This window comes from Macrobrachium nipponense, chromosome 1 (genome assembly GCF_015104395.2).
Source record: "Macrobrachium nipponense isolate FS-2020 chromosome 1, ASM1510439v2, whole genome shotgun sequence".
Lineage (NCBI taxonomy): Eukaryota > Metazoa > Arthropoda > Malacostraca > Decapoda > Palaemonidae > Macrobrachium > Macrobrachium nipponense.
Window position 1 is genome coordinate 196323386 of NC_087200.1, and position 27500 is coordinate 196350885.

General features: G+C 38.5%; 1 protein-coding gene across 8 annotated transcripts in view; it reads left to right on the plus strand.

Moving 5' to 3' along the window:
- The window catches only part of LOC135219989 (zinc finger protein 865-like), a 467680-nt gene that overhangs the window by 201594 nt on the left and 238586 nt on the right, over window positions 1-27500 (plus strand). Inside the window, exon 1 of one of the 8 annotated variants that reach the window (XM_064257266.1) lies at window positions 24655-24854. The exons of the other annotated variants lie outside the window; for them this stretch is intronic. The gene's annotated coding sequence lies outside the window, so the exon portion shown is untranslated. Of the gene's footprint in view, window positions 1-24654; window positions 24855-27500 lie in introns of those variants that run through there. 8 annotated transcript variants of the gene reach the window in all.

Sequence of the window (27500 nt, forward strand, 5' to 3'; positions counted from 1 at the left end):
TCTCTCTCTCCTCTCTCTCTCTCTCTTCTGTGTCATGCATCGGCTTTGAGGTTCTTGTTAACACTTTTGGAAACACGGGATTGTCCTTTTGCATCCTTCCTTCCCCTCGCCTTCATCATCTCGATGTTTCCGATTGTCCCAATTTGTGTTAGTTGAGTAATCTTATACTCCGTTATATCCGTAGCCTCGTCGTCACTGGAAGAGAAAGGTCTGGTTGGTGTTAGATGCGGCAGAGCAGAAGGTATATATTGAACATGGAAATGAGGAAATGAGTGTGAAAAAAAAAGGATGAGGACTGACTTGCGTGTGGTGTCCATATGGCTTGGAATTGTCAGGAAAGCCTTCCTTACGATTCCAAATGTTTTGAATATTTTAGGGACCGGTAAGTTTGTGTGGTAGGAGAGTTACACTTGAGTGTTTTCAGATAAAGCTGGAAAACTGTGGGAAGAGGTGAATACCGGAGTAAGTATGGAGGGAGTTTATAAGCCTCTGTGGATGTTCCGGGTTTTGGAAGCAATTTTTGAACGAGACTCCTCGGTCTGTGGGTGTTGGTTGTGTATTAAATACACAAGATAGGTTGACCTAAAAAGTGGGCACAAGGAAAGAGTTGTAAAATGAATAAGATGTAGGGAGAGAGATACGCAATGAAGATTGGATGAGGAGGGATGGTACCGACTTCATTTTCTTCTAAACCTGTAAATGGAAAATGCAGGTGTTAGGAGAGAAAGATGGTAATGTATCATGTGAATAGGGAACGAAAGTGATTGACAGTTGCTCAAGCGATAGAAACAAAGTATGGCCTGGTTGTGTAGGACAGTGGTCTTCAAACTTTTTGAGGTCATGACCTACTTTAGATATCTCCAAATACCCATGGCCCACTACTTCAGATTTAGAATAGGAATTGATAAGTTCAAAATACAACAGATACGTAGTTCCTGGAACTGGAATTTATGACATGTTATTACCATAAATTCAAGATATATTTTCATAAATTTAATATGCAAATATGCTCAGTCTTTTCATGACCATTTTTATGATCTAAAAATTAACTAATGAACAATTACTGGGATAGAATAAAAAAGAGATTATATTTATTTCCATATTTTTTCATGTACCGTTTATTTATGATTATAGGCCCGGATAAAAGAAAATAGACTTTAATTCATTTTTCTATATTGTTTATTTAACTTTAAATTCTACATTTTTTGTCCGTGGCCCACCTGATGTAGGAAGCAGATGAAGCAGTGGGCATATGCTCGAGAGCGATGTGTGACCGAGGAGACTGGAAGTATTTTGTCCAAGGATTTTATCTGTGGCATATCAGTACTTCAGTGACTGCATACTTTTTCTCTTCTCTATTTCAATTTGGTTTTGTTCTTCTCTATTTCAAGCAGTTTTTTTTTATTTCTCTTTTCTCTATTCAAGCAGTTTTTTTTTCTTCTCTATTTCAATCATCTTAGTTTGTTGTTTTTTCTCTCTATTTCAAGCATTTTGTTTTTCGTCTTCTCTATTTCAAGTCAGTTTTGTTCTTCTTTATTTCAAGCGTTCTCTCCTTTCAAGCAGTTTTTTCTCTTCTCTATTTCAAGCAGTTTTTTCTCTTCTCTATTTCAAGCAGTTTTTTCTCTTCTCTATTTCAATCAGGTTTTGTTCTTCTCTATTTCAAGCAGTTTTTTCTCTTCTCTATTTCAATCAGTTTTTTCTTCTCTATTTCAAGCAGTATCTTCTCTAATTTCAAGCAGGTTTTGTTCTTCTCTATTTCAAGCAGTCTTCTCTATTTCAAGCAGATTTAATTTTTTTGTTCTTCTCTATGTCAATCAGGTTTTTGTTCTTTCTCTATTTCAAGCAGTTTTTTCTCTTCTTCTATTTCAAGCAGTTTTTTTCTCTTCTCTATTTCAATCAGGTTTTTGTACTTCTTCTATGTCAGCGTTTTTTACTTTCTTCTCTATTCATCAGGTTTTGTTTCTTCTCTATTTCAAGCAGTTTTTTTCTCTCTCTATTTCAATCAGGTTGTCTCTCTAATTTCAAGCAAGTTTTTTTTCTCTTCTCTATTTCAAGCAGTTTTTTCTCTTCTCTATTTCAATCAGGTTTTGTTCTTCTCTATTTCAAGCAGTTTTTTCTCTTCTCTATTTCAAGCAGTTTTTTCTCTTCTCTATTTCAATCAGGTTTTGTTCTTCTCTATTTCAGCGTTGTTTTTGCTTCTTCCTCTATTTCAAGCAGTTTTTTCTCTTCTCTATTTCAATCAGGTTTTGTTCTTCTCTATTTCAAGCAGTTTTTTCTCTTCTCTATTTCAAGCAGTTTTTTCTCTTCTCTATTTCAAGCAGTTTTTTCTCTTCTCTATTTCAAGCAGTTTTTTTCTCTCTCTTTTCAATCAGGGTTTTTCAATTTGAGTCTTCTATTTCAAGCAGTTTTTTCTCTTCTCTATTTCAAGCAGTTGTTTTCTTCTTCTCTATTTTCAATCAGGTTTTGTTCTTCTTCTAGTTCACAAGCCGTTTTTTCTGCTTCTCTATTTCAAGCAGTTTTCTCTTCATCTATTTCAAGCAGTTTTTCTCTTCGCTATTTTAAGCAGTTTTTTCTCTTCTCTATTTCAAGCGTTTTTTTTCTCTTCTCTATTTCATCAGTTTTTTGTTTTCTTCTCTATTTCAAGCAGTTTTTTCTCTTCCTCTATTTCAAGCCAGTTTTTTTCTCTCTCTATTTCAAGCAGTTTTTCTCTTCTCTATTTCAACAGTTTTTTTCTCTTCTCTATTTCAAGAGTTTTTTCAGTCAAAAATTTTCAGTTTTGTTCTTCTATATTTCAGCAGTTTTTTATTTCTCTCTCTAGCAGTTTCTCTTCTCTAATTTGTTTTAGCAGTTTTTTCTCTTCTCTATTTCAAGCAGTTTTTTCTCTTCTCTATTTCAAGCAGTTTTTTCTCTTCTCTATTTCAAGCAGTTTTTTCTCTTCTCTATTTCAAGCAGTTTTTTCTCTTCTCTATTTCAATCAGGTTTTGTTCTTCTCTATTTCAAGCAGTTTTTTCTCTTCTCTATTTCAAGCAGTTTTTTCTCTTCTCTATTTCAAGCAATTTTTTCTCTTCTCTCTATTTTTCAGTTTTGTTTTTTCTCTTCTCTATTTCAAGCAGTTTTTTCTCTCGCTATTTCAAGCAGTTTTTTCTCTCTCTATTTCAAGCAGTTTTTTCTCTCTCTTTTCAAGTTGTTTTTTCTTTTTTCTACATAGAGTTTTTTCTCTTCTCTATTTCAAGCAGTTTTTTCTCTTCTCTATTTCAAGCAAGTTTTTTCTCTTCTCTATTTCAAGCAGTTTTTTCTCTTCTCTATTTCAAGCAGTTTTTTCTCTTCTCTATTTCAAGCAGTTTTTTCTCTTCTCTATTTCAAGCAATTTTTTCTCTTCTCTGTTTCAAGCAGTCTCTCTATTTCAAGCGTTTTTTTCTCTTCTCTATTTCAAGCAATTTTTTCTCTTCTCTGTTTCAAGCAGTTTTTTCTTCTCTATTTCAAGAATTTTTTGTGGACCATCGATAGTATAATATTGGACCCCAGTGTCAGGGGCAGAAAAAAAGTATATCTTAGTTTTACCAGACCACTGAGCTGATTAACAGCTCTCCTAGGGCTGGCCCGAAGGATTAGATATTTTTACCTGGCTAGGAACCAATTGGTCACCTATCAACGGGACCCACAGCTTATTGTGGGATCCGAACCACACTATATCGAGAAATGAATTTCTATCACCAGAAATAAATTCCTCTGATTCCGCGTTGGCCGAGCCGGGAGTCAGGGGCAGCATTCAAGTAGGCAGACTTGGGGCTTGTGCTCTGATTCCTTAGAGCAATGCACGTAAATGGTAGGTTCCCGTCTTAAGAGGTCATAATACGCATGCATGTATTTGTCCTTGAAGCTTAGTGGTTAGATTGGTTGTGCCTCCAATGGGTAGAGCTGGTTTCGATTCCCGAGAGAGAGAGAGAGAGAGAGAGAGAGAGAGAGAGAGAGCTTGCATATATCCCTCGGTTGACTTAGCATTGAATTGTGTACTTGGTAGTTGCTAGCTTGACGTTTTCAAGGTAACCAACCAAATCATCCCGGAATACTTGCTGAAAAATCCGAGATTGACTCCTGGCACCACTCCTAAGGAATAAGGGTTTGTTTGTTTATATATATATATATATATATATATATATATATATATATATTATATATATATATATATATATATATATATAGTGTGTGTGTGTGTGTATGTATGTATGAGTCTGATCACAATACCGTGATTCATATGTACGCTACAAATGTCCTTTAATATCTAATTCCCACTACCTCAGAATTAATATACACAAAGGATATATACAAAGTGCTCTCATAGTCTTGGTTAACCGACAATCAAAAAAGAAGCAGGAACTTGTAAAGAAGGGACCAAAGTAAAATAGGTTTATTTTTTACGCACATTGGATAACATCAGCGGCCTCGGATCACTGTCAAATGAGAATTTGGAGGTGCTTATTATGTTTATTCCTAATTATAAGTAAACATACTCTAGTATAGTGTTACGTTGCGCTCAAGTTTCTTTTTCGCCGTCCGTGGACTCTTTAAGTCCGTGGATTTTGAGCATCAGTCAAGTGCCCATTTCGGAGACAGATCCTCAAAGTCGGCAACGCAGCAGGACCATTACCAGAGTGTCAGCTGTCACTGCAGTGCCTCCTCCCCTTCGTCTCCATTGACGACACAATCCATCAAAGACCACCGATTGGATTTCTTCCATAACTTAATACTTTTTAAGTTATGCACTACTTTATTCAGGATATTATCATCTGTCCAGTAGCTGAATTATGAAAGTACTGCCTGGAAGATAGAAGAAGAGGACGGCTATGTATGTATGGGGGATGAGCTTTCTGTGTAGGTGTATGAAGTGGCTAATGTAGTGGCTTCCTGCTCAAGAAGTATCATCGATGATTGTACGTCAAAGAATGAAATAGCATTAACTACTATTGGGGAAGTGCTCTCTCTCTCTCTCTCTCTCTCTCTCTCTCTCTCTCTCTCTCTCTCTCTCTCTCTCTATATATATATATATATATATATATATCTATATATATATATATAGATATATATATAGATATATATATATATTATATATATATATATAATATATATATATATATAAATTCCACAAAAGAAAGAAACGATGGAGTCTTGCAAGGCCTTTCGACATCTTGTCCTTTACTTAGCAAACTGAAGAAATATAAAAATAAGTTTACAAAGAAGACTTGTATAAATAACAGGTGGGGATAACAAAGGGAAAAAAATATGCACCTGGAATCCGACACAATTGAGGAATTGGTAGACCTACCAAAAAACCGGGTTGAGTATTTAAGAGGATTTACAAGGATTAGGTCCAACAGCTCAGAAGGAGGGACAAGACAATTAAAAGATTATACACGGAATGTGACTGACCACCAAAAATGTTTAAAAAGTACACCTCAATAATTCCCCTTTTGGTAAACAATAAAAAATTAAAAATATAATTTTTCCCCAAGATGAAAAGTTTTACAAAAAAATATTAAAACGTATGAATACATAGAATATAGATGTATATAAGGTAACTAATTTGTAATAAAGTCGGTGATTTTATCTTTAAGGTAATTCTTGAACATTTTACTAATACAGGGGTCCAAATAATACATGACTGAGGCTAAGGTTAAAATTGCAACTGGAAGTAAGCTGTATAATAATAGATTTTAAAAGATTTCGTGAAGAGAAATCTTTCGATCGGGCAATCACTGAACTTTGAGTCCAATTTATGCTGTGAGAGTTTTCACTTAAATAAATGAATATAGCTTTGGATGTTTGCCCAGTTTTGACAGAATACTTTTGCTGTTTAATTCGTACTTCTAAATCCTTACTAGATTGGACAATATAAAAAGAAGAGTTGTCCAAACATGGAATTTCATAAAATATGTTGTTTCATATATATATATATATATATATATATATATCTATCTATATATATATATATATATATATATAATATACATATATATATATAGATTATATACTATAATGTATATATATAATTTACAATATAGTATATATATATAGATGTAATGTCTGTATACAATGTATATGAAATTGTAATAACCACAATGCCCTCGTCAAATAATTTTTTTTTTTTTTTTTTTTTTTTTTTTTGCTGTGCTTGTCACTACAAAGCCTTGAGCTCCAACTTCAAAGAAATTTGAAGAAATCATGATGTCCGGTAGCGGGAAACAAACCCGTGATACCTTGGTGACTTGATCACGAGAAGGTAAAAAATAACCAGTAGATTCTACATGTATATATATATATATAGATAGATAGATAGATAGATAGATAGATAGATAGATAGATAGATAGAGATAGGGCATATCCCCAGTGATCCTTGATGTTTCATACTTAAACTTCACAATCATGGATGAACTTCTTGAGCAGGAAGCCTTTACATTAGCCAATTCATACACCTAAGCAGAAAGCTCATCAACAGTGCTGAATCCCCCACCAATTATATAGGGCTGCCACCAATTATATAGGGCTCATGCCTTTGTATAAGAAGGCGCCTTGTGAGGTTATTTAGACCTGCGATAATTTTACGCTAAGGTCGGTTTGTTATGACTTCTCATACTCATTGGAGTCTCTTGGATTTCGATGATAATTTACGAAGTCAATATCTTCTTTGGTTATGACGACGGAGATGTTTCAAATTCATGATGATAATCTCTAAGTTCATTCAATATCTTCTTTCTGCTGTGAGGTTTCTAGTAGAAAACACGAAGTACAAAAATATCTATCCTCTGAGATTACATGATGAAGATCAGGTAAATTTGTACAGGTCTGCCAATGATGATGGCTGATTGAGTTCTGACTACAATCTCGTTTGCAAATCATAAAGGAAGCAGACAGTAGCTCGAACATACGAACATACACACAGATGACATAGATTACAAGTCACGTAGGCCGTTTGAGCTATAGGTCACGGTGGTTGTCTCAAGCAGGAAGAAGCTTGGACTACTGTTTTCAAAACAAATGAATGACCACAGGTGACGGCAACTAGACACTGACTGATTACAACACGTCATCTTAGCCTACTTATCGCATCTGGTCTGATCACATTCCTGCAAGCAAACTGGTTGACCTCTTGGGTCACTGGTTTTAATTAATCATAGTTTTAGTTTTTTATATATGGAATAACATTCCATATATTCTGCTTATGTAGCACTTACATATATACTGCCGTCCTCTTCTATCTTCCAGGATATTGACGCCCTTACTATAATATCTACCCATCTATCAAGTAATTGTTAGGTGTTCCTCTCATTTCATCCTATAGAACCGAATTACATAATTATTGTTTGCCAATACCTCTTTTATTCTTTCTACATGACCGGACCATCCTAAAACACACACAAACACACACACACACAGGGTGTCCATAAAGTCCCAGTACCATTCTGAGCAATAAATACTTATAATGGTACTGGGACTTTATAGACAACCTGTGTATATATAATATATATATATATATATATATATATATATATATATATATTATACAATACATATATACATATATATATAATATATATATATATATATATATATATATATTTTTTTTTTTTTTTTTTTTTTTTTTTTTTTTTTTAAGCGAATACCACAGTTACATGCGGGATTTCGTATTCGCATCCAGAGTTTAATTTGCGTCTCTCTCTCTCTCTCTCTCTCTCTCTCTCTCTCTCTCTCTCTCTCTCTCTCTCTCTCTCCCAATTTATTTTATCCAAATGAGTGGCTGTCTTTGTCGTCATTCATATAAGTGATCTCGTCGTCGCCCTGTTAAGTGTAATTATTGACAGGAAAACGCCGAGAAAACGAACAAGGCATTGGAACGGGGGTGGTAGGGCGAGTAATTATCGATAATAAATGCTGCATAGGCGACGGTAGGTGAGATAGAGGGGGGGAGGGGGGGGAAACGGGTCTGGTGGGGAGATTGGGGGGGGCGTATGATTCGGTAAAGAGAGAAAGAAAGGAAGGTACGGAGACAGAGAAAGAGAGAGTTGATTATTCCAGTAAACCTGTTTAACCAGATTCTTGACCTCGACATTAATTAACTCACCTGGGCCCACTTCCGGTTGATGTTGCGGGATTTGCATAGCACTTTGTGAAAAGCCGGGGCACCGATGCGCTGCTGTGTGATACCCACCGTTAGAACGGGAGGGGTCGATTAGTACAAGGCATAAGTTGAAGAAGGGTTTTTGGGGGTGGGGGGTGGGTGGCGGGGCGGATTGCAGATTCCCACTAGAAGGTGTGGTGCGAGGAAGAAGAAGTCGTCGTGACAGGAGGAGGGCACCAGGAAGGGTCCTTACTCGTCTGTTGCACAGAAGTATGGGGGCCCAGTTGGAACAGTTGCCGAATATGTTGATAAGCTTTGTACTATTTCCAAATAAGGTGGAAGTTGAGAGTATGTTTCCCAGGTAGCGTTCAGAATGGCTTGTCAGTGAGAAGACTATTTCCTAATAGTTTTTCAAGGAAGAGAGTAAGGTCACTATTTCCTTGTGTGTGTGTGAAGGAAATGACTATCTTAGATCGTTGATGAGGATGGTTCCTTTGCCTATTCAATGAATTGGTACTCGTACATCATCATATGTCCACCTAAAAGGCCCTGTCTGAAGCAGGCGACGGTCACGTAATAGGTGATGGGTGGAGACTAGATTAGATTTGAAAACTAGACCAGAGAGAGTTGGAGGTGACAGTTGAAATGGAGTTACTGGCCTTTTAAGTTAATAAGTGGAAATCTAGAGAATAAAGATGAGGATGAGAAAGAATGGAAATGCGTAGGATATCATGGGAAACGTGGAGAAGTAAAAGAAAGACATAATGAGGAAGTGCTATGATTGGAATAGATGATTAGGAGCATAGAAAATGAGGTAATCAAATAGGAAGAAAAGGAAGAGTTCGTAATAGATTATGAAATCAAGCAATAAGAGAAGGAATGAGAGTCAAGTTGTGGAAGAGGAGGTAGGAAATGGAAGAGAGAGAGAGAGAGAGATATGAAATACAATTGGAAAGATGGTCCCAAAGTATTTCGGAGACGAAGAGAAATGAAGCAAAAAGGGGAAAAAAAGGATAGCAGTAGAGAAGAGAAACCGTATTTAGTAGACGGAAGAATAATAAGATTGAAGAAGGAAACTATTATTTCTCCGAATAGTAGAGCATCAATATTAACACCAGTGATAGTAGTAGTTTGAATAAGATGAGCCTGTGTCCCTGTGACTGAAGAATCCTTCCACTACCGAAGGAAATATTCGTCGGTGACTTTCAGGGGCTTCAGACCAAAGATCCTGCTATTTTTAGGGATTGTGAGCATTGGACATTTTGGACAACTTGATCTCCTGTCAAGCTAATCATGTATAGTTTTTATTATTTGCTGGACTGAGGCAGTAACTTCTTCAAGAAAGAGTATTGAATTTCTTTTTTACAAATTCAGGTGAGCGCGTCATTGTTGTTATTGATGATGATAGCCAGTCTTGACGAGACTGATGAAGATGATTGAGATCTTACGATGATCGTTGCAATTTTATCGGCATTAATATTTAAACTGATTGAAGAACTATTTGTCATGGCGTTGGATGTTTGATTGAAGTGTCTTACTGTACAAACAAAGGGAAGCGCAGCAAAGGACGGTGTTGACCATGAGGGGAGGGGGGGCTGGGTAGTGGCTGCGCTCGGCGTATAAGATGTGTTAGGACGAAGAGATCGAGTGGTTTGGGATAATAAGCTTGGCGAGAACGATTATAATTATGTCTTTGTGTGTATGCTAGGGTGCGTGCGTGCGTCCGTTTGTTCACAGTCGCCCGCCCCGAGTGTGACGTAGCCTTTTTGAACACCGGATGGAACCCTGTTCTCCTCCATCCCTACCCACTGGCGTCGCCGCCGCCGCCGCCGCTGAGGCGTCAGCGAATTGGGCGGACGTCTTCGTGGCAGCTAATGGCCTCACTGCCGACGGAATTAGGGTATATATGCCCAAGAGGACGCTCTCTCTCTCTCTCTCTCTCTCTCTCTCTCTCTCTCTCTCTCCTAATCCAGATTCCTAGTTACTCATTGATGGTGCATTATATCTTTGAATATGTGATGCGTTTTGTTCTTTGCAGTTGTTTTATAGGTCTGATGTTTATTTGTAGTTACGTGTGTGTGCCGAGTTATATATTGCAAGAAACGGTCAGGGAGGTCACTCATGATGCGAAATTCTTTGGTTTCCAGTCGCTTGGATTTTTTTTTTTTTTTTTCTTTTTTCGTATTATTTATTTATTTTTGGCGCTGCCGGTGATGTCAGCGGCGATACCTGTAATGGAAGGGCACTCGAGGTGGTTAGGTCAACGCCGAAGATGGTACGTGTGGGGGGGGGGGGGGAGTGTTGGGGGAGAGAAGGATGAGTGGGGGGGGGGGTGGAGGAGAGGCGAAGGGTTTGCGATTGTTCAGTGTTTCGATATAACTTGCATTGGTTGGGGGTTGGGGGGGAGGGGGGCTGAATGGCGCTGCAGGGGCTACCTCTCCTGGCCCGGTTTCCAGACTGCCTCCGGAAGAAATTTTTACCTCTGGGCATTGACGCCTTCATTTTGCGCGCGTTAGAGAGAGAGAGAGAGAGAGAGAGAGAATGAACAAGTCTGTAATATGTTGTTAGAAGCTGTTTCGAGCAATCGTGTTTCATGTTTCATTGGTCTTAGAACAAGTTTTCATTTACACCTTTCTTTTTTTTTAAATGTTCATCATCAATATAAACATATTAATAAGTGTGTGTGTGTGTGTGTGTGTTTGAGAGGGAGAGAGAGGAGGGAGAGAAGGAAATTCTTTTTAAGATTAATAGGAAAAGCACCAACATCATAATGACAAGCCTTTGTTTCAAGAAGGATATATCTAAATATATTTATATATATAAATATAAGGGGAAAGGTGATAGGGTGATGAAGAGGGCGAGACAAGGAGTTGGTGGAGGAGGTGGAAGAAGAATAATAAATGATAAGAGGAGAGAGAGAGAGAGAGAGAGAGGGAGAGCATTGATGAGTGGTGGAAGCGAAGGGAAGGAGATGAGGAAGAAGAAGAAGAAGAAGAAAAAGAAGCCACGGGGAGAAACGAAGAAGGAGAAAGGGCGGCGGCGTCACTATACAAGGACAAGAAGAGGACATCCATCGCTACTTATTGATTACAGAGAACTAGTAAGTGAATAGATGGCATTAGACAATGTGTGATCTTCCTGCGGATTCTTAGACGCTCTGCCCCACTTCTCTAATCAGGCGACGTTGTATTGTGTGCACAGATAGATAGCCACTCCTTTGGTGGTGCATGTACTTATGTATGTATGTATGTATGTAGAGATGCATGCTGTGCATACACACACACATACATACATACATATTTAAAGCACGAAATGAATACCAAATAATTTCAGATTTAGGCAAACATAACACTTTGAATCTCAGGTACGGCACTTGTGATTTTGCCATCTTTTCCGATTCTAGTCGTATCATGTTACTTAAAAGAAAACCACATATGGTTTCTTTGTTATATATATATTTATATATATATATATCTATATATATATATATATATATATATATATATATATATTTGTTATGTGTGTATGTACAACCGAATCACGAAAATATGGAACGTGATGAATATATGAAGACGAATTCCACGAAGAAACGACGGAGTTCTGGAAGGCTTGTCGACTTCTCGACTTCTTGTCCTTTACTTAGCTGACTGGAAAAAATATAAAAAGTTTACAAAGAAAGCTCAAAGTATGTATATGTATATATATATATAATTATATATATATATATATATATATATATAGTATTTCGTAGATTTACTAAAACGAACCAACTACATATGCCCTTTGACCCTGTGGAGAAGATTGAACGCCTACAATATTTGCCTTCCAAAGATCCCTTCTTCCTACTTGGTACTCTCGTTTCATTGGTTTTTGCTGAATTTGGTCACATTCTGGAATTGAGGCCACAGGCCAAGCACTGGGAGCCATGAGGCCATTCAGCTCTGAAACGGAAACTGACATTAAAAGGGTGTAACAACAAAGCAGTCGCATTATGAAGCAATTGTTAGGAGACGGTGTTAAATCAGACGTAAGAAAGGTAATATGAAAGGAGGTACAGTAAAAGGAACAACAGGGGTTGCAACTAGGGCCCGGAGGCACGTTGCAAAGTACCTTAAGTAATGCCTGCAGTGCACCAGCATGAGGTGCCATTGACGTCGCTACACCCCTACGGGGTGCATTGTATGGGGAACTGGATGGCTCTACCAATCAGCATGACTCTTCAAACGCATGAATGTAAAATGTCACTTTGTATGAGATTGGGAATGTCTTAACATTATTATCTATTATTATTGTTGTTATTCAGATCACGAACCCTATCCATATGGAACAAGCCCACGGGCCACTGACTTGAAATTCAAGCTTCCAAAGAATAATGTGGTTTTCATGTGAAAGTAACAGAAGGTATGGGAAGTACAGGAAAAGTTTGAATGACAGGGGTTCCTTTGGGTGATTTTATTTATATCGGTACTCCCGTTAAGGACATGAGTGATAATATTAGGACGTTAATCATAGAGACTTGAGGAGGTATTTGGTAACAAAATTAACATGTGATTTGCGCATCACGGAAAAAGAGCTTAAAAAAATATGGGATTTTAACTTGAAATTGCCTTTTGTAGTTCATATATATTATTATTTTTCTAATATATATACACATATATATAATATTATATATATATACACATACATACAGAAAGATTGCTTACAAAATAGTATACAGAAGGCAACTACGAACTGTATAGCTTTAAGGACTGATTCATGATTATTAAAATGAGACCGTGCTCTTAAAGGCGTCTATGGTAGGTACTCTTCTCTCGAGATTGTGCAAAGGACATGTCCAAGCCATTTCCATCTCCCTTGAGTCATTATCTCGTCCACACGTGGAACTTGTTATGTCCCTTTTTGTATCATTTCTAACTCGAGCCAGGTAAAGCTTAAATAAGGTGGTAGGATAGAATTAAAAATCACACGATTAGCGAACTTCCAGAGGTTCTGTGTGTCGATAAGGTATAATAAGGTCAAGATGAAATGGAGATGGTATATAGGGGTATGCTTCGATAAAGAACGAGGCAGTGGCAGCTGGGCTCCGGTGGGCACCGGAAGAAATGGAGGACACAGACCTATTTGTTTGGTAAGAACATGAGAAGGGAGGCTGGAGAGGAGTACAGATTTGTGGAAGACAGAAAAAAAGAGTATATAGTATATATATATATATATATATATAATCTATGATATATATATATGTATATATATATATTATATATATATAGATATATAATGTAAAAGCGTACACCACAGGAAAATGACAAGCAGAAGTTCAGTACCGAGCGCTTTCTCGTGCTTATTCACGATGCGAGGAAGTATTTCCTGTGGTATTCGCTATTATATATTGAAGTCACGTGCATCAACTGTGATTTTTAAAGCATATATGTATGTGTGTGTGTGTGTTTGTGTGTACGCATACTTAATTATATGGCGTGAATTGTCCTAGCGGAGTGATTGAAGAATATTTTTTTTTTTTTTTTGGGCGTAAGGAATTATCCAAAAATTTTGATTGAATTTAGATTTATATAAGTGTACCTTAGGAGCCACCCCTTAAAGGGGAAAAGACTCAAACATTTTAAACCTCCTTAATACATAAAGTTCTTCGGTTATGACAGCGCAAATCTATTGAAAATATCCAGATTGTGGTGGCGGGGGAACTAGTTTTTTTTATTTTTTTTAATTTTTTTTTTTTTTTAAAGGGTCTATAAATGCTAAAAGGTTTTTAAGGGAGATGATGTCTGGTAGGTGGGCATTGGCACGTCGGGTATTGCCTGTAGGTGCCGCTCTTCCATTTTAGTAAGCCAGGATGTCTGTCTCGTCTTTTGCTCTCTCTCTCTCTCTCTCTCTCTCTCATCTACGTCTGACTATAGATTTGCCTTTTTTCTGATTTGTTCTCTCTTTTATGGTCAAGATTTGTAAAACATCGTCATAATATAACCATGGTCACAAAATTACTTTTTGTCTTTCCTGTCCTGTGTTCACCATCATTTTATCGTCATATTTCATCGCTACAATGGCATGGTGATTAACGTCATTGTCTTCAGACTCTGTTGTCATTCTTGACACCTCGATAGTAACCAGTGCCTTTAGCAACACAGTGAACATCGTCTGCCCAGCCCCCCCCCCCCCCCCCCCCTTCTTGGCATCTGTTAATTCAGCTGTCTTCATGAGGTGCTGGTCATCAGTGACATTTCCAGAGAGTATTTTTGTGTGTGGTGTTTCGTGCATAGCGCAGGATTGAAATTTCCTCTGGGTCACAAATGTACATGTGAATTAATGGCCTTCAAGATATCCTGTGGGTTGGCCCATTATATATATATATATATAATATATTATATATATATATATATATATATATATATATATATATATATTATATGTATATATATATCTGTATATATAAGCGAATACCACCGGAAATAATAGTCAGGAATCCAAGCGCTTTCGTCTTTATTCAGACATCGTCAAGGAGCTACTAAAGTACAAATTGGAGAGGAAGGCCTCAGGTAGACAAGATCAGGAATACCAGATGGTTAATTATCAAAAGTGGGTAAAAAAATTAAAAGGGATAATCCAGGATTATCGGATATCCCAACACGGTCACAAACTTAAAACAGATTCTGACCCTAACCGAATTACAAAGTATCTTTACAGTCCAAAACATGTAAAAACTGGAATATATTAATTTTGTTGCTTATATTTTTTTATCTACAACTTTTTTCATTATGAAAGCATCAAGTTTAAATAAACCAAAAAAACCGACTTAAATTTAGAACATTTCTATTATTTGACTGGATAAAACAAGATTCAATGATATTCCTTTTAACTGTGTCATTACATGGGACTAAGGCTCTTGCTTGACTCCAGTTAATAGGATGGTCTAAATCTCTCATTGTACAAATAATGCATTCGATATTTTGCCCGTTTTCACAGACTTTGCTGTTGCTTAAGACGCTGTGAGAGAGATTTCCCGGTCTGTCCCGTAATAGATTTCATCACATTTTTTGCAAGGAATTTCATATGCAGCTGGAAGATCTTTAGGAGAATTTTTGATTACTAAACTCTTGACATTAATATTACTGAAAACAATCATTTATGTTAAAAAGCTTTAAAATTCTAGGAATATCTAAAAACAACCTTTCATCATAAGGTAATTTTAGAATGTTATGCTTACTAAATTCAAGTTTGTCATTAGTTGAATGAAATGTTTTTCTAGCTCTTTTCCATGCCACATCTACAAAAGTCCTTGGGTATTTAAGTTTCAATGCAATATCATAAATAGTTTTTAATTTCAGCGTCAATAAATTGCGGGCTACAGACACGTAAAGCCCTTAGGAACATCCCAGAAAAAACAGAATTTAACATTTTGATGGTGATTGGAGTAGTAATGAACAAAAGAGGCAATATTAGTTGATTTTCGAAAAGACTGAAAAGGTGAAATTTCTATCATTTCTATGGACAGTTACATCAAGAAATTCAAATTACAATTTCTTTCGTTCCTCTACAGTAAATTTTATAGAAGGGACTAAATTATTGAGATTATTAAGGAATTCCTGGAGGTTTTCGTGAACTGGCCGAAATACAGAAGATATCATCCACGTATCTAAACCAAATAACTTTTTGGGGTTTGGGCAAAATTCTTGGTAAGAGTTTTGTCTCAAAAAATTCCATGTAAATATTACTAAGGACAGGAGATAAGGGATTACCCATGGCCATGCCAAACTTTTGTACAAAAAAAATTCCCCATTGAAACAAAATTTACTATCTTTGATACATAACCTTATGAGACTAATGAGATTTTCTACACTTAAGGGAATGTTCATGACGCTCTAATTCCTCTTCCAAATATTCAAGTAAGTCATCTACAGGCACTTTTGTAAATAAAGAGACAACATCAAAACTAACCATATTAAAATCATAATTCCAAATTTAAACTATTCAATTTGTTTATAAAATCAACATTGTTTTTTAACATTCGTGTTAGAAATATTTCCTACCAAAGGAGTAAGAATTTTTACAAGCCATTTAGATAAATTATACGAAACTGAGCCCACTGAACTAATGATTGGTCTGATAGGGTTATTGATTTTATGTGTCTTGACTAAACCATACATGTAGGTTAGGGAGGCGCATTGCGGTGTAAACTGTTTAATTAAATGGTCCAAGCCCTTCAAAATGGATTTAATTTGTTTATAAAATGGGAGTAAATGTCTGTGTAGGGCCAGACCTCAGTTTCTATAAGTATCAGTGTCATTTAGCAATGTCATTATTTTACTTATATAATCACTTTTATTCATTATTACCACTGCATTAGATTTATCTGCTTTTGTCACCTTCACTGTTTCGTCTTCTTTAATTTTCTTAAAAGCCTGGAGAAATCTTACAGGTACATTAGGGGGAGAAGAAGGTTTACTCATAGCACCATACACAATACCTTTACAAATATTGCATATTCATCAGGGCATAGGTTTTTGATTCAATTTTTCTAAATCAACAAAAAGGATTTTGAGATGTCGACACAGTCCAGGTTACCATTAAATACACCAAAGCTTAACCCATATCCCAAAGCCGCTGTCGTAGCACTATCCACTGGTTTGTCAGATAAATTAATCATGAAGTCCACGTTGGCATGCTTAGTCCAGTCGCTTTCAGCAATAAGATTTTTCAGCTTGACTTGGAGCTTCCTTTCAAGACGGTTGCAGCACTTTCTCAATTTTCCGTAGCAATAATCCAGCATCCGATTCTTCCAATCGACAGGAACCGTCTGATTAAAGCTATACCGTCTGCTTCTAAGTGTACGGAACGCATCATCTACTTCCACTTTTGTGATGTCGATGTGTTTCTGAAGTATGATGCGTTGAAACTCGTCGAAAGGTCGCTCTGCTAGGCGAAGAATTCTCACTGGTAAAATCGACTTGGGCATCACTTGCTCGTTCAAGATGAATCCTATTTATATGGAACAAGCGCACAGAGGCCATTGACTTGGAATTCAAGATTCAAAGAATATTGTGTTCATAGATACCTGTCCTCTTGTTTTGAGAGTTACATATAGGCAGAGAAGCAAGGAATCTCCCATCTGCTATGTAGTAGACGTTTTTAATCGCACAGCTTTTAATTTTTTTTTCGACAGTTCATTTCATTATTTGCTCCATCATCATATTTGAAAATTATCTGATTTTTATTATATAAGAGAATTTACATTGAAGTAATGGCTGTGCCGGTCATATTCCTGTGAAGAAACGGCCTCACGTCTTTTGATTAAAAATAAAATATTGATATCATAAAAATAAACTGATTACGACTTCGTGCATCTTACCGTTGTCTCAATTATCATTGTTAAGTGGCTATGTTGACCATTAATTACTATTCATAATGACGCTTGTCTATTTTATCGCTACGTTTGTTATACCTTTTGTGTAAAAGGACTAGGTGCTTTGCTTCATGTTTAACACAGTTTCTATTCTTGTAATAGGCCACTCAGTCGCTTTCTTTAGGGCTTAGGACCCCTCTTCCTTAGCCCATATTTTTCTTGCTCCTTCGGACTTTAGCGAGAGAGAGAGAGAGAGAGAGAGAGAGAGAGAGAGAGAGAGAGAGAGAGAGAGAGGAGTAATGAGTGCAAGTATGAGGCTCTTTGTGGTCTGCATTCCTCCATGAATAATGAGATACCATTTTATAACATTTGTGTGTCTTCTGAGGCGCCCGCTGTAAACGATTAAATCAAAGAGCATCAGAATGAAGGTTGTCCCGAATACCGTGCACTTGGAGTATAGTGTATAGGAGGCCGCCAGCCTTCCTGAAGAAATGAGTGTCTTGTGTCTTGTCTTGTTGTCCCTATGGGTTACGTGAGGGGCGGTCCGTATTCTTCATGGCTAAACATTTCGTCGCTAGGGAGAACGAGATAAGGAGGTTCTGGATCTCTCTCTCTCTCTCTCTCTCTCTCTCTCTTCTCTCTCTCTCTGGAGTATTTTCTTTAATAACAACGATAATAATATAATAATCTATTGTTGTAATTGCCCATAATATTCGCTCGTTATAGTGGTATACGCGTCCAGATTGCACCGAAATGAATCCGACGCTCCAAATGGTCTCTGGCCCCCAATTGCCAAAATCACGAAGCCGAAAAGGCCCCAAGAGTCACCTGGCATACGGTGAAAGATGGGCTCTTGGTCAACTTTTTATTGACATCAGTAATGGACTTCGTTTCGGTTAAGACAGAACTAGCTGATCATATCAATCGCCACCAAAAGAAATAGGTTCTATCTATGCCTTGAAGTAAACTAAGTTCCCTCCAGTCTTAGACATATTTGGGATTCTCTCTCTCTCTCTCTCTCTCTCTCTCTCTCTCTCTCTCTCTCTCTCTCTCTCTCTCTCTCTCTCTACTAAAGCATAATAGGATATGGGAATAAACGTTCTGTAACATCTTCATAGTAGTTCATGCAATTGATGAAGTACCATGTTCCTGGAAATGAAGATTTTTATCAGGCAGTTTTTAAATATAAAAACGGTTGAATAGTGTTCTTAAGGTATAACATGAAGGTTAAAGCTAATTATTCCCATATTTTCACGTCCCCCCCCCCCACCCCCCCACTCTCTCTCTCTCGGACATTGAGTTGTGTGGGTGGCCTGCCGTCGTGCAGGGTAATGTCACTTTAGCAAGCTGCCTATGGATGTGTGCCATCACTGTACTGCTGCTAATGCTACATGCCGGTTCTGTACAACTGTAGCAGCAGCCTTTGTCTCGCTGCGTCACAAGTGTATCAGTGAACTGATTTGAGAGAACCACATTTGAATCGGGTTCTCATCCGGTGGAAGAACTACTTGGCTTTCGGTATTTAAGAACAGTCCTTTCACTTCCGTAGCCTTAAGGGCAGCACTGTGAGAACTTAACCTTATTCTGATAAGTCTCTCTCTCTCTCTCTCCTCTCTCTCTCTCTCTCTCTCTCCTCCTCTCTCTCTCGTCTCCTCTCTCTCTTCCTCTTCTCTCTCTCTCTTCTCTCTCTCTGGGAATGTGTGGCTCCGCAGGGGGTGTGCCGTTAGTGCACCTCATGCGGTGCATTGTAGGCGTTACTTAAGGTTGTTTGCAGCGTCCCTTCAGCCCCCAGCTGCAACTGCTTTCATTCCTTTTACTGTACCTCCGTTCATATTCTCTTTCTTCCAGCTCACTTCCCACCCTCTCGTAATAACTGATTCGTAGTGCAACTGCTTTGAGATTTTCCTCCTGTCACACCTTCCATCCTTTTCCTGTCAATTTCCGTTTCAACGCTGAATGGCCTTAGTTGCCCCAGTGCTTGGCATTATGCCAGAAATCTATATAAGTCAAATCAAATGTATTTTGTTTCGTGTCAAGTGAGAGAAAAAAAAAAGGATCCAGGTGCCTGGTCTGTGCTCAGTTGGGAAATAATATAAACATCATGATTTTTATTAATTATAATACATTTTTTTTTCCAAATTCGAGCTTGTCCTAATAACGCCATCGTTACAGACCTAACAATGAATAGGAGTAAACTGAAGTAAGTCAGCCAGGAGGTTCTAAAGTGATGCGGTTGAGTAATCCTACGATTCTTTTGGGAGAATGACTGCGAATATAGGCTTATCATCATCGGTTCAAGCTGTGAGCTCTCAGTGTCCTCGTGCTTCCTTTGAGCTTGGTTTTGTATTCAATGAAGATAGCTTTTGTTTCAAAACTTTTTATGGCAACCTTTGTCGCATTGTCAGATGTCCCCGCTGCTACATGTGATTTGGCTTTGTCCCGTTCATTGATGCTCATTTAGACATGGCCGGATAAAATCAAACATAATGGGATTGTAAGTCCATAAAATAGAAGACTTACATTCTACTTTCATCCCAGATAGATTTGGTAACCATGATATATATCGATTCTTCGAAGGTCAGCCGTCAAACTTTGGGGTCGTTTCATTTGCTCGATTTCGTTATGCCGAACCCGCTGGCGAAACCATTTCACCATTTGTGGTTTATTTGGCTTTTTGAAAATATTTATGAGGCCTTTTCATTAGCTAAAGAATGACATGGGGAAATCAAAGGTATCGGATGAGCTTCTATGAATTTAAGGACGTTTGAACTCCTGGTGTTAAGAAGGATAATCGGGGGAAATGCGAAGGATTCCTGTCGCTGTTTGGAATGATCAAGATGAGTCATTGAAGGACTACAATAGCAACAGTGAAGTAAAGATGACTCTGGCAGCAGTTTGAAGACGCAAAATGGTCGTCTAGAGAATCGAAGCGAATGTGACCCGTGAGTGCATCCTTTTATTTCCAAAGCACAAAGAGAAAAAAAAAATGGGAGGTCTGTTGAAGACATTCACGGATGGTACATGAAGAAGCAGCATTTGAAAGTTGTGTTTCTTAGTGAACCTCCATGTTGTTGAGAAGCGTTTGATTATATATTGGCAAGGACCACCTCTCAGTGTTTTGTATTTTGCATGCGGCTTCCGACTCGGCCGATGCGTGAAATAACAGGCAGCAAGCAATTTTAATTCGCTTCACGGTGCTTGCGCAGCGCTATCGTTACGTCTTGCGACATATGTCGCGTGGAGCTCATCTGTCTCGCACGCCGCGCGTCTCCTCATCAAAGACAGACAGACAGACCGACAGGTGGAGGTGGGAGGCTTCTTCGTCTGCAAAAATTATTATCCGTCATTGTTGCGTTGGCTAAAAAGGGTGGGATGATCCGTCGCTGCTACTAAAGTGAGGTGGAGCCTTTGTTTTTGTCTTCTTTAATGTCTCTTTACGGTTTTTCATTCTTTTTTTTTATATTTCCCTTGTGAATTTCTTGTATTTATTCATTTTCCCTTTTTTTTCATAATCAACGCTTCATGCCTTTTTGAAGCTCGTTTTTTTTTTATATCGTTATTTTCAATGTTGTTCCCATAGATAATTAAGATTGCAGCATCCAATTTTTGCCGAATGCGAGGTCTTTTTCTCCGCCCCTCTTATGTGGAGGTTTACATGAGGTTAATAACGTTCGGTTTTTGGCCCCGTTACGGTCGACAGAGGGTTTCTCTGCCTTACTTACTTACTTGCTTACTTCAGGTAGCAATGATTCATAGAGAGTGAAGAAAGCGTAGACTCGGACTTTTAGAAAAGGGAATCTTGACAGATTAAGTCGGCTTTGGGATTATTATTATTATTATTATTATTATTATTATTATTATTATTATTATTATTATTATTATTATTATTATTGACATGAAAGACTCCTTTTTGGCGTTCAGCAATGATAATAATGTAATAATTTCATTCACTGGCATATCTTGTAAAGCAATCTCTCTCTCTCTCTCTCTCTCTCTCTCTCTCTCTCTCTCTCTCTCTCTCTCTCTCTCTCACACACATCGGAAGAGTAGGCCTCTTATATAAATTTGTCAATCGGCTTTCTCTCTGTTGTAGAGAAAACTAGACGAAATGAAAACGAAAGGTATTTACTGGTCACGTGATTCGAAACATACGAAAAGAAGAAGAAAAAAAAAGCGGACATTTGTCCTAAAATCTGAAAGCGAAGCAATTCCTTAAAGCTGTGCGCAGCAGTGCCATGAAATCGTATGGATATATCTGTATGACTATTGTTGATATGGAGGGTAAGGGTATTAATACTGAAGGGAAGTGCATTTTGAAAAAAATAATACGTATATATATTCATATAGGAAGGGGGAACCAGTTGCCTCGGCGAGGTGTTATGGACGTGCCAGGTGGTCAGTGGGTTGGAGGGTGGGGTATGTTTGGGTACTATGTCTTGTTCGTGGGCGGATGCGAGAACGGTCATTTTGGTAGTGGCTTTGTGGAAAAATATTATGTATGGACGATACATATATTTACTTATATTTAGTGGGCGTGTTTATGTGTATGCATATATATATATATATATATATATATATATATATATATATATATATATATATATATATATATATAAAAGCGAGAGTAAAGCAGTAATAGAGAGAAAGAGAGAGAAGCTCCGAGAACTCTAGATAAGTGGAGCGGATGGAAAGAGAGAAAAGGGAGATGGAGATAATAGGAGAGAGAGAGAGAGTAAGCAGAGATAGAGAGAGAGAGGAGAGAGAGAACGAGAGAGAGTAGGAGAGAGAGGAGAGGAGAGAGAGTGAAAGGGGAGCGAGAGAGCTAAGAAAGAGAGAGAGAGAGAGAGCGAGAGGCAATAGGGAAGGTTTCCTTCGGTGGTTGTGGTTGCTGAGGATGTATTGCAAAGAGGGAGTCATAAAAACCATTTCTGAAGGAAATAGGCTTTTTTCGGGAATGACCGAAAGATGTTGAAGGAAGGAACAGAAGAAAGAAGATGTACGGAAAAAAAAAACAAAAAAAAAAAAAAAAGAGAAATACAGCAGGGAGGGAGGGGGGGGGGGGCGGGGATCTTCGGTTCCGTGCCTTGCGAAGGGTTATGGGGAAATGGGGAATAGACTCGAGGGGGGCGGGCCTGCCCATTGGGTGGGGTCGGTTTGGGTGGTTGGGGAAGAGGCTGAAGAGGAGGAGGAGGAGGATGAGAGATAAATGAAGGAGGAGGAAGAAGAAGAAGAGGTGGAGGAGGAGGAGGAGGAGGTAGGGGTAGGAGGTATGGTGTGGGCAGCAGTCATAGGTGTTGTTTGCAAAGTGACCATAAAAACATGGGGTGGTATAAATAGGCTCTCTCCAGTACCCCCCCCCCTCCCCTACCTCAACCCCCACCCTACCCGACCCCCACCCCCACCGCCTCCCACCCTCACCTTCTTCGCCTTCTTCTTGTTCTTCCTTTTTGGGGTTTGTACAGTGTCCCTCTTTTTTTCCCTCTTTCTCTCTCTTTCTTTCTGTGTGTGTCTCTCTTTCTCTCTCTCCCTTGTGTTGGGCGTCATTCTCAATCGGGTCGCCATCCCGCAACGACCTCCTTCGGGTTCCCTCTGGATGTCTCGCCACCTGCACCAGAGGAACGACAACAACAACAACAACAAGAAGGAGACGACGAGGAATAAGAAGAAGGAGCCTTCCACGACGACGATACCACCTGCAGCGTCCGAAGCGCAGCAGCGCAGTAGCAGCACTTTCTCCTCCTCCTCCTCCTCCTCCTCCTCCTCACCTCCTCCTCCTCCGTATTCCTCTTTCAACATTTTCTTCCTTTTCTTTTCCTTCTGCACCCTCTTCCTCGTACGCCTCCATCTCCTGTGCGTTCTCCTCCTCCTCCTCATCCTCCTCCTCCTCCTCCACCACCTCCGCCTCTTCCTCCTCCACCACCACTTCTTCATCGCCTCCGTCGGCCCAATCCAATCGCTCATTGCTTGGACCCCTGTGTGCTGTGGAACAAGCAGCTGTCGAAGAAGAATCAGCAGCGCTGTTGGGGAGTGATTGTATCTGCTCTCTCTCTCTCTCTCTCTCTCTCTCTCTCTCTCTCTCTCTCTCTCTGTCACATATACACGCCGTACCCTCCTCTTATTGCATACTTCTGTGCCTCACGTTCTGTGTTGATTTTGTCATCTCTGTAGCTGCTGCTACTGCCATTACCGCAACTCCCCCATATTACTCGCATTGAGTCCGTGTCAGTACTTTTATGGTCACCTGTAGTGATGGAAGTACTATAACTAGTTGTCTGCTGAACTGAATGAATCGGATGAGTTTGGTGAGTGGAGGAAGAAGAAGAAGAAGAGTGCAGTGAACGATACATACCGATCATTCGCGCTGGACGTTGTCGCATGTGGGTCTGTCTGTCTGTCCGGAAAGATTTCATTGATGGGACTTCTGGGGGTCCTCCCGTGTCACACGTGACGTCCAAATCGTCATTTCCATCGTTACTGGAAACCTCTGCTACAGTTTACGTACTTCTACAGTAGCACCGCCATTGCCACTATACTCACTCGTAACCAATGTGATCGTTAACGAAGGAAAAAGCAATAGTGAATTCGTTGTTAGTGTGTTATGATGTTGTTGTTTGTACTCTATCGGAACTATAAGTATTCTCCCTCAACAACCCTTTCCATGTACAGATGTCTTTATGTGTAAATGAACTTACTTACTTACTTGAACGAAACGTTGTGAACGTCCGTTATTGTTGTTGTGAAGAGAAATAGAAGCACGAAAACAAAAACAAAACCAAACCAAAAAAAAAAAAAAGATTTAAAACCTCTCGCATTGTCAGTCAACTTTAGCTCCTCAGTGTTTCACCCTTTTGTCGCTCCCGACTGTATATCTGTATCACAGTTCCTATTTAATCGTCTCGTAGATATACTATATACAGTATTACATATATATTATATTCTATAATATATGGTGTGCAGCCCAGCGCATTGGATAGACTCTGACGAGTATTTGTCGCTCTTACGTCATCTTCATATAATAATCTCATAATATAAAGTATCGATATATAGCGTTATTATATCTCTGTCATTATTAGTCAGTAGCGAGGCCTCTGTCACACAAACAAACAAATAAACACGCAGACACCCCCCACCCCTCCTCCCTCCCATACCTCTCCCACGATTGCATCATAGATTTGGATTGCCGGTCGTGACTTCAAGTTCGCCTGCCTGCCTGCCTGCCTCCCCCTCCCCTGGCTGATACAGGACGACGCATGCGCGCCTCGGTATTATCTTTATCTTCGGCTCGCGTACCGCGTGATCATCTTGGTCGTACGTGTTGAGATCCGCCGCTTATCGTCCTTTCACAAGACGACTCATTGAAGATTCTTCTCGTATTGACGACTATCAAAAGTAAGTTCGAGTGAGTGACCTGTGGAGACTCATTTTTACCTGTAATGTAGCTTTTTACTATTACGTTTTCATTGGCATGGATGTGTGTAGTTCTGCTAGAATGCTCTTGCCGTTCATAAATAGCTTAGCCAGTTTCTAATCAGAGGACTGGAATCTCCCCTCTCTCTCTCTCTCTCTCTCTCTCTCTCTCTCTCTCAGTGTGCAACCTTTTGTGATACCGGAAACTGCTATTACAACCCTCAATTAACATGACAGTGTCAAAGGTTGCGTCTGTTTAATCCGCTAGAGTTGCTCTGAATATTAATTAAATTATTACACATGGAAAATCAAGGTATACGGTAACAGTATTATAAGATTCCGTTATTTAGCCTCTCTCTCTCTCTCTCTCTCTCTCTCTCTCTCTCATTAATTCTTGTTTACCTGAAATGGGTTCAATCGAATATATACGCCGTGTGGCATGTGACAGGTATCGGCGTTGTGTGTATTTTATTATGGCTTTAATTCTTGGTTCGTAGAGATTTTATGTTTCGTTTATAATTATTTTATTAAATAACTGAATATGTAGAAGGTTAGTTGAAGGCCATCAACTTTGTTCTTTATCCATGTTCTGTGGCATTGTTCGATTCCATTTGTCTCGATTAGGGAAGAAGATTTATAAATGTGAAATACTGACATTCTCTCTCTCTCTCTCTCTCTCTCTCTCTCTCTCTCTCTCTCTCTCGTAATTATATATGCATTATTATATCTCTCTAATAAAAGGAGCCCATAAAAACGCCAAAATATAGAGAAAATACTATATTTCAGAGACTGCTGTCTATCTCTTCATCTACCTGAAGAAAGAGACAGCAGTCTCTGAAATATAGTATTTTCTCTCTATATTTTGGCGTTTTTATGAACTCCTTTTATTAGATGGAATTCTGTTGTAACAGAACATTTTTACCACTTACATTATTATATATGTGTGTATTTTATGTATGTGTAGAAGAGCTAGAATTTGCAAAGTTGGTGTTATACCAGAAGTGTCAGATGGGAAGGGCAACATGTAAGGGGGGGCCAGCATCCGAAAAGAATGTGTGGTTTTTTTTTTTTGGGGTTTTTTTTTTTTTTGGGGGGGGGACGGTGGACAGTGTGAAGTAATTAACATTTCTTCTCTGGCTTTCTTTAGAGATTTAGAAGCCACTAGATGAACGAAACGCACGTAATCTATGTCTGTATATTTCTGTATTGTATGTGAATGCGAATGCACTCACTTGTCCCAATAACCCAGTTCTTAATTATGCATATAGTATATCACTCCAAAACGCCATCACCTCTCTCTCTCTCTCTCTCTCTCTCTATGGTAAACAATATGCATCTTTTCTCTTCACGCGGCTAAATATTTATACAAACACCGACACTTTTCATAGTAATCTTCCTCAAGTAATTGTGCTCTTTGAACCATGAAGAATCTGCTGCTTTTATTTGTTCGTTTTGAGTGAGTTTTCTTCAACGGAACTAAAAAACTATGCTGATATTAGTAATAACGTATTCAGGTTATGCCATCACCATTTACATGTATTAAGTCCGGTTTCGAATTCACGGTTTTCCATAAGTTCCGGAGATGTTTAGTTAATACCTCTGAATAACTGCGCACACACGTCGATCCGCTCTGCTCGGTGTCACCTTGTTATATGGGTTGGCGAATCCCCCCGTGGCTGGCGACTTGGGATTGGTCAGGTCGAGGGAAGGTCACCTTAGGGTGCATCCCTTGTTGAAATGTCTTTGAGATCTGCTTTCAAAAAGAGACAGCTAACCCCGGCGATATTTAAACATTCTATATTATTAAAGCCAGGTTCATGTGTGGTATTTTAAATATTATATATATATATATATATATATATATATATATATATATATATATATATATATATATATATATATATTCTTCAGCGGCTGTAAAGTTCATTCCTTTGCTGAGCCAGGTATTGAGATTATAATTAGCTCATCTCAACCCCCCAAATCATATTTTTTTGATAGATGAAAATGTAAGTCCTGATTTTTTTTTGGGGGGGTGGGGGAAATGCTCTCCGGGACCTTGTGCTAAGCGTTGTCTTTTATAGCCGATTATGGGATCTGGCCTCTTTGTTTTCCAGTGGAAATTCTTAAATATCTCGGTGGTGTCATTCACATCGAGACCACTTAGATCACGCAGGAGCCTCAGATATATTTTGGATTTTATTTGGTTGTGATTTTTTTTCTCTTTCCAAAAGGGTCTTCGACTTCTGATAAGATAATAATTAACTCCTGATAACAGCGGTGTAGTACTCCTGTATTTTGAAAGAGAGCCCTCTGAATTTTAAACATAATATTTTCAGTGCCTTAAGGCAAATGCCTTGTTTTTTTTTTTTTTTTTATTAAGAACGTCGTTGACACAGATTATGAATGTAGAACTCCTCCTTAAGAGTTGCCAGGAAATTGAAGCTTATGGTATGTTATTTACGATTCGAATTGACAAATTCCCAAGGAAGGTTGCAGACTGTGTAATAGACTGAATGTGAACGTCTCATTCAACCCTGCCCTGCGACTTGACGTTCAGATGTGTTGACATGTGTGAATGAATACGCGGTCGATTTAGTTTTGTGTCGGTATCCTTTGATGTCATGAAAA